Genomic DNA, 19,617 nt, shown 5'->3' on the forward strand with positions numbered 1-19,617 from the left:
GCACACGCAGAGAAGAAAACCAACAGAACCCAGTCCAACACACAGGGGCTGATGGGAACTTTTAGGTTTGGTTTTTTTTTTAGATCATATAACGTTGACCCTTCACCTACAGAAACACGACAGTACAGGTGTGGAAAACGCAAACGGAGGATCAGTGCCAGACACAGCACTCAGATACTCAACTTCTACACACTGTTAGAAAACACACACTGAAGTTAAAGCTGCAGCAACATGTGTTCACAGGAAGAGACTGGAGCCTAATTAGTACCTTCATCCATTAGTACCTTCATTAGTACCATCGTCCACTCCTCCTGACCTCAGTGAATCAGCTCCTGTCTGAATATGGACCACATCCCATAATTCCTCCCTGCTCTCCTCTAACTCATGGACCGTCTGCTGGGTTCATTTACCTTAAAACATGGATAAGGCTGGACAGCTGTGGTTTCATTATACAGTTTGATATATTATTAGAGACTGAAGTAAAGTTGAACGACAATAACTGAAAACAGACAAACGAGTGAAAAAGAAGACGATAAATGAACCGAAGACAGACTGAGGAGGAACAACCATAAGAAGGACCAACATGTAACACAAAACAAAGAAGAAAGTTCAAACTATTCAAAGGATAAGTGTAGATCCAAGGGTCAAAGGTCAAGGCCCCTTCCACCAGGTCTACACAGAAAACACACACTGGACCGACACCAGTTCATAAATACAAACAAAACTGACATTAGATTAAAGGTGCTGGAGACTCTGGTCACCAGTGTTTCCTCAGATCTGTCCATCCTCACTCATCCTCAGTTTCATTCGTCTGTCTGTCATTCCTCAGCTGACTCTCTAACATTACGGTGAACAGTTTCTTAGTTCCATCCACCGTGAACAAAACCATGTGTTTACATTCAGACTGGGACGTCACTCGGGCTTCTGAGGAATTTTTTGTCGCGACGTGCATTGTGGGAAACAGAGGCTCGTGCTGCCGCTGCAGGCGGCTGGGAGGTTCACGCAGCACGAGCCTGTTCACCGTAATGTAAGAGAGTCGGCTGAGGAATGACAGACAGACGAACAGACGAATGGAACTGAGGATGAGTGAGGATGGACAGATCTGAGGAAACACTGGTCACCAAGGTCTACAGCACCTTTAAGATCATTCATGTCCCTGAAACCAATTAAAGACCAGCTTCAATTCTAGTCCACATTAAAAACACACACACACACATATAGACCAGGACTACGCAGACCAGGACTACGCAGACCAGGACTACGCAGACCAGGACTACGCAGACCAGGACTAAGCAGAGGGCACAGAACAAAACCAGTCTTAAAAACATAAACACATTTGAACATTTAAAATGGCATCAAAGGGGTTCAGTCCAAACTATGGCACTGGACGGACGGACAGACAGAATTAAAGACGTCCAGAGGAAAGTTACAACATTAGACCAAAAAAAGTGTGAATATTATGACAAAATATCATGTCTGGACAATATTTCAGGTTATATTTAAATGGGAAAAAAAGAGAAAGTCAAAATATTTTGAGTCAATACATGAAAAAGTTGTAATTTTTGATAAAAGTCATAATATGAGAATAAAAATGTAATGAAAATTAAGTCATAATACTTTGATTAACATTACTAGAAATAAAGTCTGAATATTATAAAACTAAGGCTGAAGTCTTTGAATAAAATATATTCTTGTTAAAACTGGACTTACTTTCTTGTAATATTTTGAGGAGGAAAAAGGATATTTGGATGGAATAAAAAATTTAAACTCATTATATTCTAGCTTTTTCCCATCAGTTTTATCCATGTAATATTTACTTTTCCTTTTGTTTATTGCAGGGGTGTTTTAACTCATTTTAGTTCAGTTCCACATTCAGCCCAATATGATCTCCAGTAGAAAAGTAACAGTGAAAAAAGTTAAATTACATGATGAAAATGTTTACATCTGCAACATTTCCTTAAAAATCTGAATAACATGAACAACCTGAAATGTCTTAAGAAAAACAAGTGCAATTCTAACAATTATCATTTAAACATGTGCATTACAACTTACATTACAACTACAAATACACAAAACATTTAGTAAAGGCAGAACATTAGTAAAATTGCATTTATTTCTCTTATGACGTTTCAGGTTGTTCACATTTTTTGTAAAAGGATAGTTTGTAAATATAAACATTTTCATGTAATTTAACTTTTTTTTTTTTTTTTTACATGAAAACAAAGATAAAATCTGCAGTTTTCATTATTTATAGGTGATTATGATAGTTTTTTTCTGGTCTGATCCAACTGAGATCGAATTGTTCTGTATGTGGATCCTGAACTTAGATGATTTTGACACCACTGATTGTTTAGTATTTTCAGTGTATTTCATCGTACGGGTCAGACTGGGACCCTTTGGTGGGCTGGATTTGGCCCCCGGGCCTCATGTTTGACACGTGTGCTTTATTTACCTTTCCTCTGGATGTCAGATGTGTTTGAACCCTCTGTTGTCGTCCGTTTATTGCACATGTTGTGTTTGTCAAAGCACTTCCTGAAGACTATCTGCGGGCCGTGCTCCTCGTAACTCGTCCTGGCTGATCCAGGCCAGGCCCGGCCCGGCGCCGTTGGTCCAAACGGCGCCGCCGCTCCACACCGAGAAGTCTCTGTCCGAGGGGCTGCTGACCCGGACGCCGTCCCAAAGGTCGGAGGTCACCAGGCCTCTGAGCTCAGCCTGCAGACGCTCAGGAAGCCCCCCCAGCAGAGTGTTCCCACCTGCAACACAAAGACCAGGGGACTCCAGAACCAGGACCCCCGGAACCAGGACCCCCCAGAAGAGTCCACGGCACATGTGTGTGTGTTTAACCCTTTCAGGCACAGTGGTCACTCCAGTGGACAGCTGTTCTCTTGTATATTCATGGATTTTGTTGTTTTAGTTCCATATCAGCCAACACAGTGGACGCTCACTCTGCAAAAATCTAACTCTGTCCAAGTGTATTTGTCTCATTTCTAGTCCAAATATCTGATCACACTTAAAATCAGACAGAATCACCTAAAGAGGAACTTTTCAGTGAGATATAACAAATGATTTATAGACAATAGATCTGCAAAATCTGGTTTCAAGAAATCTGAACAAGATAAATTTCACTTGTTCCACTGGCAGTTTTTTTTTTTTTTTTGCTTGAAATAAGCAAAAAAAATGTTCCTCTACAGGTGATTCTGTCTGATTTTAAGTGTGATGAGATATTTGGACTAGAAATGAGAAAAATACACTTGGTCAGATTTAGATTTTTGCAGTTCATGCACCATCCCATAATACACTGGCATTCCTCCTGTTACTGTAACTGTACTGTTCTGCATAAACCTGATCTGCACTGACATGTTTGACTGGAAATAAGTGCTTGTTATTGTTATTAAACTGTAATTAACAGGTTTTTGGGTTTTTTTTGCATATTATCTCCATGAAGCGAGTAATGACTAGTATTAGTGTATGTTCAAATGTGAGAAAACATCAGATTAGCTGCATTAAAAATGTTTTCATTTCATAATTTTCATAGAGTTTATCAGTAAATGGATTTCTTTGCTTCAAAAAATTTAATGCATGGTGTCCAGCTGAGTGGACAGTTTTACAGCTTCATGAAAAATGGGTTCATAAAAACTGTTTCAGTGGCATTGGTTTTTTAAATGCCTCGAGGAATAAAAACACACGAATAAAAATCTTGATTATGGCTCTTATAATTCATGCATGAAAGGGTTAAGGCGGTAAACCAGAACCAGCTGGTACCTGTGTGTGTGTGTGTGTGTTTAAGTCCATAAACAGAACCAGCTGGTACCTGTGTGTGTGTGTGTTTAAGTCCATAAACAGAACCAGCTGGTACCTGTGTGTGTGTGTGTGTGTGTGTTTAAGTCCATAAACAGAACCAGCTGGTACCTGTGTGTGTGTGTGTGTGTTTAAGTCCATAAACAGAACCAGCTGGTACCTGTGTGTGTGTGTGTGTTTAAGTCCATAAACAGAACCAGCTGGTACCTGTGTGTGTGTGTGTGTTTAAGTCCATAAACAGAACCAGCTGGTACCTGTGTGTGTGTGTGTGTGTGTTTAAGTCCATAAACAGAACCAGCTGGTACCTGTGTGTGTGTGTGTTTAAGTCCATAAACAGAACCAGCTGGTACCTGTGTGTGTGTTTAAGTCCATAAACAGAACCAGCTGGTACCTGTGTGTGTGTTTAAGTCCATAAACAGAACCAGCTGGTACCTGTGTGTGTGTGTGTGTGTGTGTGTGTTTAAGTCCATAAACAGAACCAGCTGGTACCTGTGTGTGTGTTTAAGTCCATAAACAGAACCAGCTGGTACCTGTGTGTGTGTGTGTGTTTAAGTCCATAAACAGAACCAGCTGGTACCTGTGTGTGTGTGTTTAAGTCCATAAACAGAACCAGCTGGTACCTGTGTGTGTGTGTGTGTGTTTAAGTCCATAAACAGAACCAGCTGGTACCTGTGTGTGTGTGTGTGTGTGTTTAAGTCCATAAACAGAACCAGCTGGTACCTGACAGGATGATGTTCCCCAGGAAGCAGCGCCGCAGGTCCATGTCTGAGCCCAGGATCGACTTGAAGATGCTCTCGTGCATCCCATAATGATCCCGTCCAATCAGCTGGGGTTTAAACAGAATCTCAGGAGCCCTGGATCAGAGAAAGAACAGGAAGTGGATGAATGTTTGAGAACCTTCAGATCATTCTACATGGATGACCTCAGCTGATGAACATCCTGTTGTTCATAACTAAAGGAACAAACAACAACAGAGCGTACACAAATAAACACACACACCTTTACCGAACTGTACAGGAACTACAGCAGAGGGGTCAAATATACGGCCCGTGGGCCAAAACTGGGCCTCTAAAGGGTCTGATCCAGCCCCAGGGATGAATTTATAAAATGTAAAAAATACACTGAAGATATTAACGATCAAAGACATAAAAAATTATTTTAGTTCAGGGGAAATGTACAGTGGATCAGAACTGTGAAATACTATCATAATAACTTTTTTTTTTCTCTTTGTTTTAGTGCAAAAAAGTTAAATTACTTGAAAATATTTACATCTACAAACTGTCCTTAAGCAAAAAATGTGAATAAACTGAACAAATATGAACCTGACATTTCTAAAGAAAAATAAGCACAATTTTTCTAATATTCTGCCTCCGTTTATCATTTATACATGTTCATTCTAACGTACAGATCAGAGTGGATCTACAAATACACACAACATTTAATAACAGACAGAATATTGGTCCAATTACACTGATTTATATTAAGACATTTCAGGTTATTCATATTCAAGTTGTTCAGATTTTTCATGTAATTTTCCTTTTTTTATACAAAACAACTGAACAAGTGTAATTGTACCAATATTCTATCCAAGGTTCAAATGGTTTTGGATTTTTCATTCTTGTTTAGTTTTATTTAGTTTTGACTTTTTTTCTCCAATTCAGTTCGTTTTAATTTGTTTTTAGAGCAGGTTTAATAGTTTTTATTAGTTTTCATTTTTTTCTAAATGCTTAGTTGTAGTTCAGTTGTAGTTCAGTTGTAGTTCAGTTGTAGTTCAGTTGTAGTTCAGTGGTCTCTTTTCTCTTCTTCTCTGTGCTCCTATTCAAATCAATCCCAGACAGGACTCTGCTGCTTTAGTCTCCATGTTTCCAGGTAGAGTGGGGACCAGAAGACGACTGGAAACCACAAGTGAACACAAGTGACGGAGCAAAAAGTGTCGTATGGAGACAGCACAGAAAACTGAGAGAGACAAAGAAATCCATTTAACATCAATCTGACATTGACAAAGACCAAAACCAAGGGAATTTTATCCATAGTTTTTATCCGTTTTAGTTAGTTTTGTAAACACACAATACAGTTTCAGTTAGTTATATATTTTTTTCTTTTAATTGTAGTTTTTATTTATTTCAGTTAACAAAAATGCTTTTTCAGTTCTAGTTTTGGTCATTTGTTAGTTTTGTCAACGATAATAACCTTGGTTCTATGTGCTACTCCAGTGTTTTGTGTATTTGCGATTCACTGGGATGTTTTAATATTAAAACATTCGAATTCCATGTACTGAATGTAATATAGACATAAACACAAACCTTCATGAAAAGGCTCAGACATGTTTAAAAACCTAAACAGAACATGTATGACTGACTGAATACGGTCACTCTAATATGCACAGGCGTTCTAAACCTGCTGCAGACACAGTCAGTGTCAGTCCAGTGCTAGTGTACGTTTCCCATCAGCCTCCTGCACTGGATCATGTGTCTGGGTGGGGGGTGTGTGTGTGGGGGGTGTTACCTGAAGCGTTCGGTGCCCAGGCTGACGACCTGTCCGTTCCGGCATGGTGTAATGTGTGACCCACCCCAGACGGCCCCCCCCCACTCAGCTCCTGCTCATAGTTTAGAGCCAGATAACAGCACTTCTCCTTCATCTCCCTGACGATCTCCAGCTCTGCGGTGGTGCGCATGGACACGCCATGCTCCTGCAGAAGCTGAACACACACAGACAGACATATGTGTTAGAGTCAGAGTCATCCACAATATGGACTAAGTCTGTGGACACGGTGAACGCAGGGGCAAGGTTATTATTGTTAACGAAAACTAACCAAATGACCAAAACCACAACTGAAAAAACATTTTCGTTAACTGAAACAAATAAAAAAAACTATAGTTAAAAGAAAAAAAATAGGACCAATGGCCCTGTAGCTTACTGGCTAAATTCAAAGCTTTGGGAAATGTATCCAGATGCCATTTATTATCACCCAGTTCTGTGTATTTGTTCTATTACAGAAATAGCCCAAGCTGAAAGCATGGACGGTCGGGATTTATTCTTTGATAGACCCCATAAGAGCCCATGTTAAATTTTGCATCAGTTCCAGATCCAGAAGAAGATCCTGATCAGCATGTTGACATTATGTTTGGGTCATCTGCCCATCAGGGCTGGACTGGAGACATTTACACTGGATATCATTTATATTTACTGAGTCACTGCATCCATCCACTTCCTATCTCTGACAATGGGGACATTTTTCAAAGTGGCACCAAATCCAGAATCAGATCCAGATTGAAATAATTTCCCTAACTTTTGCTGACATCATCATAAAGAAGCTGTATACCAAGTTTGAAGTCAATCGGAATTGTAGTTTCGGAGAAGAAGACGATTGAAAGTTTTGTAACAGACGACAGTAGCTTACGGCCTATTGGCCAGTAAGATAAAAAAAAAAAACGGTAACTAATCTTGAATTAAGGAAAAAAACAACCTCTTGAATTAAGCAAAAAAAATAAAAAAATCTTGAAATAAAAAAAAAAAAAAAATCCTAAATTGAGAAAAAAAATATCTTGAATTAAAAAAAAAAAAATCAAAATAATAAAAAAAAAAAAAAACTTGAATTGGGCGTTAACGTTAATGAAAACTAACAAAATGACCAAAACTAGAATTGAAAAAAAAAACATTTCGTTAACTGAAATAAATAAAAACTATAATTAAAAGAAAAAAAAAAGATAACTAATTGAAACTGTATTGTGTGTTTACAAAATTAACTAAAGCTTATAAAAAATTATGGAAAAAAATTCCCTTTGTTTTCGTCTTTTTCAATGTCGGATCGATACGAAATCGATTTATTTCCCTCTAGCAATCTTAGCTAGTGGCACCATATGATATTTAACTGTCACTTGTGGTCACTTTCTGAAACTGAACAACTTCGTAGACATTGTCACAAGGAAGAGATACATATTATATATATATATATAAATAAAAATTTGAAATCAATCCAACCAGTAGTTTTAGAGCAGAAGATGGTTAAACTCTAGACCAGGGGCTGTCAAACTCATGTTAGTTCAGTTCCACATTCAGCTAAATTTCATCTGCAGTGGGCTGAACCAGTAAAATAACAACAGAATAATATATAAAATAATGCCAACTCCAAACTTTTCTCTATGTTTTAGAGCGAAAAAGTGAATTTACATTATGAAAAGATTTACATCTACAAACTATCCTTTCAAAACATGTGAGTAACATGAACAAACTGAATAAATAATCAACAAAAATTAACAATATTCTGCCTCAGTTTATCATTTACACATGTACAGTATAACTTATAGATCCCAGCGGATCTACAAACACACAAAACATTTAAGAACAGACAGAATATTGTTAAAATTGTACTTACTTCTCTTAAGACATTTCAGGTTGTTCACAGTTTTTGTGAAATTATACTTTGGTTTCGTGTAAATACATGAAAATATTTACATTTACAAAGAGAAAAAATTGCAGTTGTCATTATTTATATGTTATTATGATAGTATTTTACTGGTCTGACCCACTGGAGATTGAATTGGTCTGAATGTGGAACCTGAACTGAAAGGATTGTTCATATCTTAGTGTAATTTTTGCATTTCACAAATTCATCCAAGGGTTCAGACTGGACCCTTTAGTGGGCCGGATTTGGCCCCCGGGCCGCATGTTTGACACCTGTGGTCTAGACATTAATGACCTTGACTTAGACTCTTTAACCCTTTCATGCATGAATTATGAGAACCTTCGTCAAGATTTTTCGTCTAGAGTGTTTTTATTCCTCCTTAGGCATGAAAAAAAAACAATGTGATTGAGTTTTTGTTTTTTTTTTTTAAATTTCATTACAAAAATGTCCACTCAGCTGCACTATGCATTTAATTTTTGAAGTAAAGAAGCATGTATTTAAAACCCAATAGGGTCCAAACACAGTCATGTCCCGTCAGAGAGCAAACTTTGATTGATTGCCATTCCAACATTTATTTCAATAGAAAGTAGCTCCTTTGTTTTGATAATCCCTTATGGTCCAACTAAAGCGAAAATGAATTTAAAACGTAAAAATATGGGTCATTTAGCAACACTAATCTGTCCAATTGTCTCTACAATGTCCCGTCGGAGAGATTTCGAATACAATGTTTTGACCCAATAGCAGAAAGTGATATGAAAAGAATGAAATTAAAACACTGTTAACTGCTGCTGATGTGATGTTTTCTCACATTTTAACATATTCTAATACTAATTATTACTCACTTCATGGAGATAATATGCAAAAAAATCCCTTTCTTTTAAAAAAAAAACTGTTAATTACAGTCTAACAATTAACAACTGACTTACACTCAAACATGTTAGTGCAGATCAGGTTTCTCAAGTGTTGTACGTATCTTACGTTGATTGGAAGTTGAATGTGTGTTTAAATCTTGCTCCAAGAAATGTCGGATGAACATCATAAATCATACATCATGAACCAAAATGGAAAAGAAGAGGAAATGTAACGTTATAAGTTGTCTGCTTAATCTTTGCATTACAAAGTTGTTTGCTTGAAGAGTCTTTTTATGTTTGCAAGTCTAAGTAATATTCTGAGTAATATTCTTATATAATAGTAATATTCTTTTTATTTTAGAGGTACTGAACAGTCAGGTTTGATTTGTGTGTGTGTGTGTGTGGTTTAGATGAACTCACACCTGTTTGTGCTGAACTCAGAGCAGAGATCAGATTCTACCTAAAAGATCTAATTTTACATCTTAGAAAGTAGTTTTGGTAACGAGCATAGAGCAGAAAAAACAGAATATGAACTTTGGGATTTTTGTGGTCAAGAAATGCTAGCCTAACAGTGCAAGTGTTAAGGAAGAGCTGTGCACATGCAAAAGCATGTGCTTTTCTTAGAATTAGCTTCTGGAGTGACTGACATGTTCTGCCCAGTAACTACCATTAACCAATAATAAGCCTACGACGAATGGCATCATTGAATAATGGGAGTCTCCAACAGTCACTAAAGACTATAAAAAGGTATAAAGGACACTCTTTTTGGCAGGTTTTCTCTTTTTCCTCTCTGTGACGAAATGTGTTTCATTCTTTTTGTAACTTTTTAAGCAATAAATCAAGCTATTTGTTTTAACTTTTAAAACCTCAAACCTTCTTTTTGGTGAGATTCTTCCATTTCTCCTGGTTTGGTCCATCCATCCGAAACGTAACTGCTGAGTTAATTTAAAATTACGTGCCCCCCCCCCCCCCCACTGTGTCGGCTGATATGGAACTAAAACAACAAACACATGAATATACAAGAGAACGCTGGAGAAGAACTGTCCACTGGAGTGACCAGTATGAATGAAAGGGTTAAGGTCAAGGTCACTGAAGGCCTCAGATACAACCCCAGGTACTAAATACCTTTTTCAGTTGCGCGGGTAACATCGGCACCGGCCAGAGGGAGCGCTGCACCGCATGAGGGTAGACAGTATCCATCAAACACCGGGACGCTGTGGCTCACTCCATCTCCAGAGTCAAACACAACCCCTGCAGCAGAAACAACCACAGAACCAAAACCATGAGCGCCATAAGCTCCGCCTCCACAGACAACCTCCAAAAACGTTAACTGAGGACCTGTAGGAAAAGCCCTGGGTGGTGCATGTGCAACCTGAGGCCCAACGCCACCTCACCTGTGGTTCTGCCCGCGGCGTACAGTGCCAACACCGCCTGCATGGCCACGTAGGTGAAGGGAACGCCGAAACACTCGAACATGATCTCCACAGTGCGCTGGCGGTTCTCCAGGGGGTTCATGGCGGCCTCTGTGACCAGGACGGGGTTGGTCCTCTGGGTCCACACACAGCTGCTGGAAGGTGTGATGCCAGATCTGACGCATAAACCACACAGAAGACACGCATTATGTACGACTAGGGATGGAAACATTACCGGTATAACCATAAACTGCGCTAAAACTGCAGACGGTTAGTATTACTGTTTAAATTCTAATTATGATAACTGTGTTTGATTATCGCACTTTTAGGGGAAAAAACCCTATATAAAGATCTGCTTTTATGTCAAATATTTGAGTAGAGTTTTAATTTATTACAATTTTAATTGTATATACCTAATATCTGGAACCAATTTTCACTTTTAAAGTCTTTGAAAAAGGTTCATTAAGCATCTGTGTGTTATTTATGCAATAAATTATATACATTTTTCAAATTGGATTTTATATATGTTTTGTGTGTTTTGGTCCTTTTGTGTTTTTATAGTAGGTTAAAGTGAAAAAAAAAAACAATAGACAGATGATATAGATGAAGTTGTGCTGAAAAAACAGATCCCAAACATGGGTATAGTAAACATTGTTTATATAGTATATAAAGGCCAAATCAAAAGGACTGAAAAACAGACAAAAATAGACTCAGACCACTAAGGGTTAATATTTGAATGTTTCTGACACAGAAGGGACATTGGGACTATTATTTTATTTATTAGTTTTTTTGAAATACAACTTGGTTAAATTATTTCAGTGTGTGTATTAGTACTTTTTGAAACACAATTTCATTAATACTGCGATAACAATGATAACTGTGATAATTTTGGTCACAATAACCGTGATATGAAATTTTCATATTGTTACAGCCCTATGTACGACACGGTTTAGGGAGCAGCACAGACGACAGCACCACCTCTAGGGAAATAAAATATGACGTATGTTCATCTGAGTCTGAGATACAGTTTATATCGATGGTCTTTTTCTGTCACAGTTCAGATTTAATCATTAAACCTAAACTAACTAGTAGGGCTGTGTACTGGCAAGAATCTGGCGATACAAGACAAGTCACAATACGATATATCACGATATGTCACGATACTGTTAAAAGGCAATTTTTTGTTTGCTTCTTTTTTTAAAACTGATTATTTCTTTGAAGAATTGAATTCCAGCAGAAATCTGCCCAAATACTAAACACATTTGTATTTGATCCCAACAGGATCTAATGTTCTATCACCAAATGTTCAAACTGTGTTCAAACTGAAATTCTGTTTTACACACATTCCAGTTTCAGATCCTGTTCAAATGTTCAGATTCTATTAGTTCACAACTAACATCAGAACAGGATTTGAGTTCAATCCAAACAAAGGAACGAACATTATTTAATAAAAGAGTGTGAAATAAGAATAAATACAATATAAACAAAAAAGAAAAACAAAATGAACCTCCACAATATCTGCATTTGAATAAATACCTAAAAATAGATATAGTACTTTTAAATATCAATACAGTATTGTGAAATGAAATATTGCGATATATTGCAGAACCGATATTTTGTTACACCCCTACTAACAAGTCTGTTTAGAAAATCTAGAAGTTAAAAAACTACACATATGTATTAAATATATACAATATTTATTTAATATGTGAACCTTCACCCGGAATAATGACTCAAGGGTTAAAAAGTTATCAGAACCAAGTATTTGGACTTCAGTACTGTCCATCCCCATTAACAGCTGAATTTATTTATATTTATTGTAGTTGTTATTTTTACCTTATTTCCCTTTTATGTTTTATTTTACCCTTTTTTTTAAAATCTTTCTCGTGCTACAAACACTCAGACCTGGGGACCTCCATTTCCTTCTATCATGGACCACTGATCGAATGCCGATAAGTGGGAGTGTTCAACCTTTCCATGTCGTCCCAGTTGCGGATGATTCCGTTCCTGATGGGATGTTCAAAGCCAACACCCCCCTCATGTGCTGAGCCTCATGGCCGATGTACACCTCTCGTTCAGCACTGCTGTTCATTATTCCTGCTCACATTAAAAACAGAACCAAAGCAACATGAAAATACAACACATTTTCTCTGGGATTTAAAAATTTAAATGACCCTCACCTCATATTTGGGTAGTCCGATAATGGTCGGAATATGACACTTGGAAGGTCCTGATCTGCAAATCCAGCTTTCATCAACCAGACCCAGTGTCCAGGACGATGGGGGTCTGGAAACTGGTCATCTGAGCAATTTAAGAAAAGAACTATGTTAATAAACAGATCAGATACTGAGAAATGATGGAAATGAAATATTAACCCAGGGGTGTCCACAGCCGGCCCGTGGGCCAAAACCAGCCCACCAAAGGGTCCAATGTAGGCCGTGGGTGAATTTACACTGAAGATATTAACAATCAAAGGTGTCAAAGTCATGTGAGTTCAGGTTCCACACACAGACCAGTTCAATACTGTCATAACAACTCGCATTTTTCAGTTAGTTTTAGTGGAAAAAAGAAAAAATTACCAGAAAATGTTTACATTTATAAACTATCCTGTGACAATCAAGTGTTCAGAGAAGCAAACCTCCGCCAAGCACCCGGAACGCTGTGCATGTGTGCATCGACTATTTCTGTTTAAACTGCGGACGTGCAAAACTAATGTCAGAATAATGATAGTTCACAAACTGCATTTTTTATTATTTTTTTAAATGGTGCATAAAAAATAACAAAAGTCAACAGAGCAAAACGGAGGGGAAATGGAGCGGAACCATATTTAGTCCACAGTTGAATCTTGGTCCCAGTCATGTGTCTGTCCAATTAGATTCAATTCCAACCAATATTTGTTGAGTTCTAATTTTAATGTGTGGTAAATGGGATTTTCAATGTTAAATGTAAATGTCCACACAGTCCACATTCCACAGTGGATGTGGACAATTTAGTTCCAGATACAAGAGATTGTTCTAAGCTACGGGTGGATCCAATTGGAGGCTAATCGGAGTCGTTTGGATTTTTTATGAATTTTGGAAAATTGCTCAATAATGACAGAGAGGAAAATTGTAGATGTTGTGACCTTGAACTTTGGCCTATTTGGCCCAAAATTGAATGGGTTGGTCCCAGGGCCTAGGCCTATCTGTGGGGAAGATTTGGGAAAGATGGGTGGAAGAGTTTTACACTAAAGATGAGAATAAACAAACAAACAAACAAATACACAAAGCAAAATGACCACAGTACCTCTTGGCGGAGGTAATAAACAGATCAGATACTGAGAATGATGGGTAAATATTAACCCAGGGGGGTCCAACAGACAGCGCGTGGGCCAAAACCGGCCCACCAAAGGGTCCAATCTGGGCTGAGGGTGAATTTACATCGAATATATTAACAGTCAAAGGTGTCAGTCATGTGAGTTCAGGTTCCACACACAGACCAGTTCAATACTGTCATAACAACACCACCACGTTTCAGTTTGTTTTAGTGTCAAAAAGCAAAATTACCTGAAAATGTTTACATTTATTAACTATCCTTTAAAAAAAAAAAAAAGGGAATAAAATAACTGTCTTCATATAAATCTGTGTAATTGGACTAAAATTGTTTGTTTTTATATCTACATTACACATCTACCATCTTCAGTACATGGAATTCAAATGTTTTAATATTGAAACTTCACAGTGGATCTACAAATACACAAAACACTTAGTAACAGATAGAATATTGGTACAGTTACAGTTGTTCAGTTGTTGTTTTATGTAAAAAAAAAAAAAGTACACTTACATGAAAAATCTGAACAACTTGAACAAATATGAATAACCTGAAATGTCTTAATAAAGTGAGTGTAATTGGACCAATATTCTGTCTGTTACTAAATGTTGTGTGTATTTGTAGATCCATTGTATCTGTACGTTATGATGAACATGCATAAGTAATAAACTGAGGCAGAATATTGGTACAATTACACTGATTTTCTAAGGAAATTTCAGGTCGTTCAGGTTATTCATATTTTTAAAGCACAGTTTGCAGTCACATTTTCATATGCAATTTTACTTTTTCAGTCTAGAAACCGAGAAAAGTTGGAGTTGTCATTATTTATAGGTTATTATGTTAGTATTTTACTGGTCTAGTCCACTTTGGATTAAATCAGGCTGAATGTGGAACCTGAATTAAAGGGTTAATACATGGCTGTCAAACTCATTTTAAGCACCAAGCTCACAATATCGCAACAAGCAACATAAATGAATTGGAAAAAAAGAAAAATTGCAAACTCCTCCAGTGCCTCAAAGGTTAAGTAACACGAGCGACTAATCTAGCATTAGTGACTACTGTTTTACATCACAACAGTATAAATCACTTGGCACATCACATACACACACACCCCCGGCACATTGTCCCCCTCCCGGTTACAAATTTGTTTTCAGGGTCAACGATAATGTGAGGGGAGCTCACGTTACTTTTAGAATTATGTTCTGCATGCATGATGGAGCCCATGTCGCAAAAATTTAAAGTGGAAGGATTGATCTTACGGATCAATTGCTTTTGCAGATCCCTGATCAGCCAAAATATTGATATCGGGGCAGATATCAGATCGGTGCGACCTTATCTAAAGTGGATGGAAAAGGCCTGAGTTCTTCCCACCCTGACGCCTTTCACAGTTTCTGTGTATTTTAGTCCAATAGTTGTGTTTTCGATGATCATTTGTTTTTTTTTTTGTTTTCTAACTGGATGCTCATGAGTGAAACTATCATTCGTCCTTCTACATGTACCTGTCTATATACCAGTGTTTTTCAACCTTGGGGTCGGGACCCCATGTGGGGTCGCCTGAAATTTCTAGAAATTGATTAAAAAAAACAAAAAACTAATAAAAAATACATGGTGAGTTGACAGAGACAATCCCAATACATAAAAGACTTGACAAACTCTGAAAGTGCAGCACTGTGGTTCTGTTTATGTGTCAAATGTTCACTGTGGTCAGTTTCAGATGCTGCAGCTCTTTCATAATTCATAGTTTGAGTTCTTGTTTGTTCAGTATTAAAAATTAAATCCTCCCTTTGTGCAGTAATCTACACCTGGCTTCACTGCCTCCATCCATAATAATATACATTATATAGACTGAATGTTGTCTACAATTAATGTTTATTTGCAACATAGTTTAGCAAACTTGATACATGATAAACATGATAAAAAATAAATAATTTTAGCAAAAAAATGTCTCCATTTTGAATGTCAGGGGGTCGCCACAAATTTGTGATGTTAAAATGGGGTCAGGAGTAAAAAAAGGCTGGGAACCACTGATACATACTGTCCATCCACTCCTCTTTACCTGTGTCATGTTGGTGTTGAACTGGGTCTGGATTCCACTGCCTGACGTCCTGGTGGCCTCAGAAATCCAGACCCCACCTCCTCCACCCGGGTCAAACTCCAGAGGACAGTCAGGAGGACACTGATGTGGACCTGCATCTGGACCAGCTGAGCCTTCGTCTGTCCACTGTCCCTTTGTGTCATCTAGGCTGATGTCAGGAGAGTCTAAAGTCATTTTTGACTCCAGTTGGAGGTTTTTGTTGTTGTTATTGTTGTTACTGTGTTCCTTCACATTTGGATGGAGAACCTGGAGGTGGTCCTGGTCCTGGTCTGGAGGGTGGGGCTGTTTGTCTGTGAACTGAGTGGGAATGGGATCAGCTGAGGACACATCTGCACTGGTCACCTCAATGGAATGAGGCGCTTCATCCTCTGTGGCACTGCTGCTCAGAGGAGGTGAAGCCCTAAGCTGGGCTGATCCACCACCCGGGTCAACACCCCATCCTTCAGTTGTGTTTCAAGTGTCCTAGAACTTTCTGGACTGCTTACGGCTGAATTTTCACCAAGCGAGTCTAATCCCAGTGGATGGATCCCCAGCTCTGCAGACGCCTCGTCTGAGTCACTGTTCAATCCAGTTTCATTCAATGAGGGCAGTTTGGGGGCGGAGTCAGGATCTTCCAGGTTCAAGCTCTTATTCGTGTCAGATTCCAGCTGATCCACATCATCACCACTGGATTCAGCCTGAAAACGTTCCCCACAGAGCGCTGCATCTTCCTCATTCTGTTCTGCTGTAGAACATGTGCCCTCTCTTCCAGCTCCATCCTTATTTTCCTTCTCTTCCTGCTCTTTATCCAGGCTCCTCTCCAGCTTCTCCACCTCCTCTTCCTGCTCTTTATCCAGGCTCCTCTCCAGCTTCTCCACCTCCTCTTCCTGCTCTTTATCCAGGCTCCTCTCCAGCTTCTCCACCTCCTCTTCCTGCTCTTTATCCAGGCTCCTCTCCAGCTTCTCCACCTCCTCTTCCTGCTCTTTATCCAGGCTCCTCTCCAGCTTCTCCACCTCCTCTCTCTCCTTTTCCAGCTGCAGTCTGAAAACATGCCTGTCCTCACTCAGACTGGATGCTTGGTTTGGATCTGAAGGACCGCTCCCTGAGGTTTCCTGTTCACTGCAGCGTCTCAGCTCATGGATCTTCAGGTTCTCCTCTGCTATCAGCTCATCCAGGACGTGGACTTTGCGTAGCTCCGTCAGCAGGTCCGGCCTGCTGTTACATCCACCTTCTTCATGACGGTGCCCGTCCACCTCAGATCTGTGCTCACTGAAGGTCTGCGGCTCTGCAGGAACAGGACAGTCCTCCAGGCCCAGAACACCGGCTTCAGTCAGTTCAGAGGAGGACATCTGCACAAAAACACACAACAGCATCAAGAACTGAGGACATCTGCACAAAAACACACAACAGCATCAAGAACTGAGGACATCTGCACAAAAACACACACAACAGCAACAAACAGCGGTGTATGGACACTGACATTTATTTTTTATATATATATATATATATATATATATATATATATATATATATATATATATATATATATATATATATATATATATATATATATATATATATATATATATATACACACACACACACACACACACACACACAGGGTGGGGAAGCAAAATGTACAATATTTTGAGGCAGGGATTGAAAGACAGTGTATGACCAATTAGTTTATTGAAAGTCATGTCAAATCTTCAAATCATATTTTACTGCATTTCTAACGGTCTTGTTGTTTACCTCAAGTTCAATTGCCATTTTTCTCATGGATTTGGTTGGATCCTTTAGGATTTTGGATTTGAGAGCTTTAATAAAAGCTTTGGTACTTTTTTTGTTGCGTCCTCCACTTCCAGACTTTCTGGTAATAGTTTTGCTCATAGTCATTCTCTTCTTTCCATTATAAACAGTCTTTATGGACACTCCAACTATTTTTGAAATCTCCTTTGGTGTGACGAGTGCATTCAGCAAGTCACACAGTCTTTGACGTTTGCTTTCCTGATTACTCATATGGGCAAAAGTTTCTGAAAAGGTATGGATAATAGTGTTAGGTATGATTATGACATCAGTATATGTTTGGGTTCAAAACAACTGACGTAGTGCCTGCTGAGAAAAAACAACTAAATGTTCAGTGTACATTTTGCTTCCCCACCCTGTATATATATATATATATATATATATATATATATATATATATATATATATATATATATATATATATATATATATATATATATATATATATATATATATATATATATGTGTGTGTGTGTTAGGGCTGGGTATCTTGGCCAAGTTCCGTAATTGATTCAATTTCGATTCATAAGGTTCTGAATCGATTAATCACGATTCGATTCAATATTAATTGATTGGTATCACTAAATTAATCTGAATCAAAGTACAATTTTGAGTTGTAACCTGATTATTTGACTACTGGAGTCATGCAACACATCAATACTGGGATCAATATTGATATTAGAAAGGAAAAAAATCCCGACATTTCAGCAGGAAGGAGCTGAATCTGCTCTGAAATAATGAACAGGACAGAAACATTGCCACGTTTTTACAGTGGATCAGAAACGGACTGTTTGTTAAATATTTCACATGCAAACGTGCCGTTAGAAACATGTTTATGACGTTATTTTGGATGTGTTTATTACAATGTGTTATTAACATGTTTAAGCTAATTCGTTTATGCTAGCAGTCGCAGATGGGTTGCTAATTCTTTCTGCAGGTTCATGTTAAGTTTATGTAAATTTATTGGTTGTGTTTAATATTCCAGCCTTTGAACTAACCTGTACTCATTTACCATGTGACTGTTGTATTAGCAGTCAATTTAAGTTTAGAATAATTACATCTATACTTTCTCCGTGAATATGCATTAATATCATTAATAGACATAACTAATTGATTTATTTTGTCTTTATTTATAGTTCACTCTGTCAGTCTGCATGATGTCAAGTATGTACATTAAAGCTGCAGACTTCAGAGCACAGATCTGGCATCGTCAGTTCAGTTTAGCTCGCTGTCTAGTTCAGACTAAGTACAGACGTCTTAGCGAGGACAGTACAATTATAACTCCTATTCTTCTGCTGGTGTTCATGTAGCGATTAGCTGCAGATAGACAACAGGTTTCCCAAGAAAAGTCGGACGCCCAAAACTTCTGTCCAAATCTGTTCCTGTAGACTCACTGTAAAACTGACACATACAAACTAAATCTGTCTGAGTTCTGTTCACTGCCTTAGTACATTTACATGGCATTATACATTTAAATGAGTGGGAAAAAGAATGCTAGCTTGATACTAACTTGAATGGAAAATCCATAGACATGCTAACGATTAGCATTTACAGATTAATTTAAGATTTACGTCTTTTTATCCAGCAACAAAGGTTCACATCAGAGATATTTGACACTATTCATTCTGACAACAACTGAACATAAAATACTCACAGGCAAACGTTTTTGGGGCCATACAAACAGAGTGACAGAAACGTGTCTGTTAGTTCCTTCTTATGTATGAACTGACTACAGGATCACCGCAAGGACAAAACATACGTTAGTGACACTTATTCCCACCACTAGAGGGCCCCCTTTGACCACTAGAGGGCCCCCTTTGTTTACTTTTAACAACTGAACATCCCATATTATTGGGTTTATTAGTATTAGTACTTATTAGTGGGCTTAAGACTCCTGTCAATCACTCACAAGCAGAAATACACTGGTGTGGACATAAACATATGTAACAGTAGCGGTCTGTT

The 19,617-nt window shown here is 38.1% G+C and overlaps 1 protein-coding gene across 1 annotated transcript in view; it reads right to left on the reverse strand.

Moving 5' to 3' along the window:
- Positions 1 to 12,674: 12,674 nt before the first annotated feature.
- The window catches only part of LOC115414905 (puratrophin-1-like), a 51,121-nt gene continuing 44,178 nt past the window's right edge, over positions 12,675 to 19,617 (reverse strand). Inside the window, exons 5-6 of the transcript XR_003934726.1 lie at positions 15,832 to 17,198; positions 12,675 to 12,767 (exon numbers count right to left, since the gene is read on the reverse strand). The gene's annotated coding sequence lies outside the window, so the exon portion shown is untranslated. The remainder of the gene's footprint in view (positions 12,768 to 15,831; positions 17,199 to 19,617) is intronic.

Source organism: Sphaeramia orbicularis, chromosome 24 (genome assembly GCF_902148855.1).
Source record: "Sphaeramia orbicularis chromosome 24, fSphaOr1.1, whole genome shotgun sequence".
Taxonomy (NCBI): Eukaryota; Metazoa; Chordata; class Actinopteri; order Kurtiformes; family Apogonidae; genus Sphaeramia; species Sphaeramia orbicularis.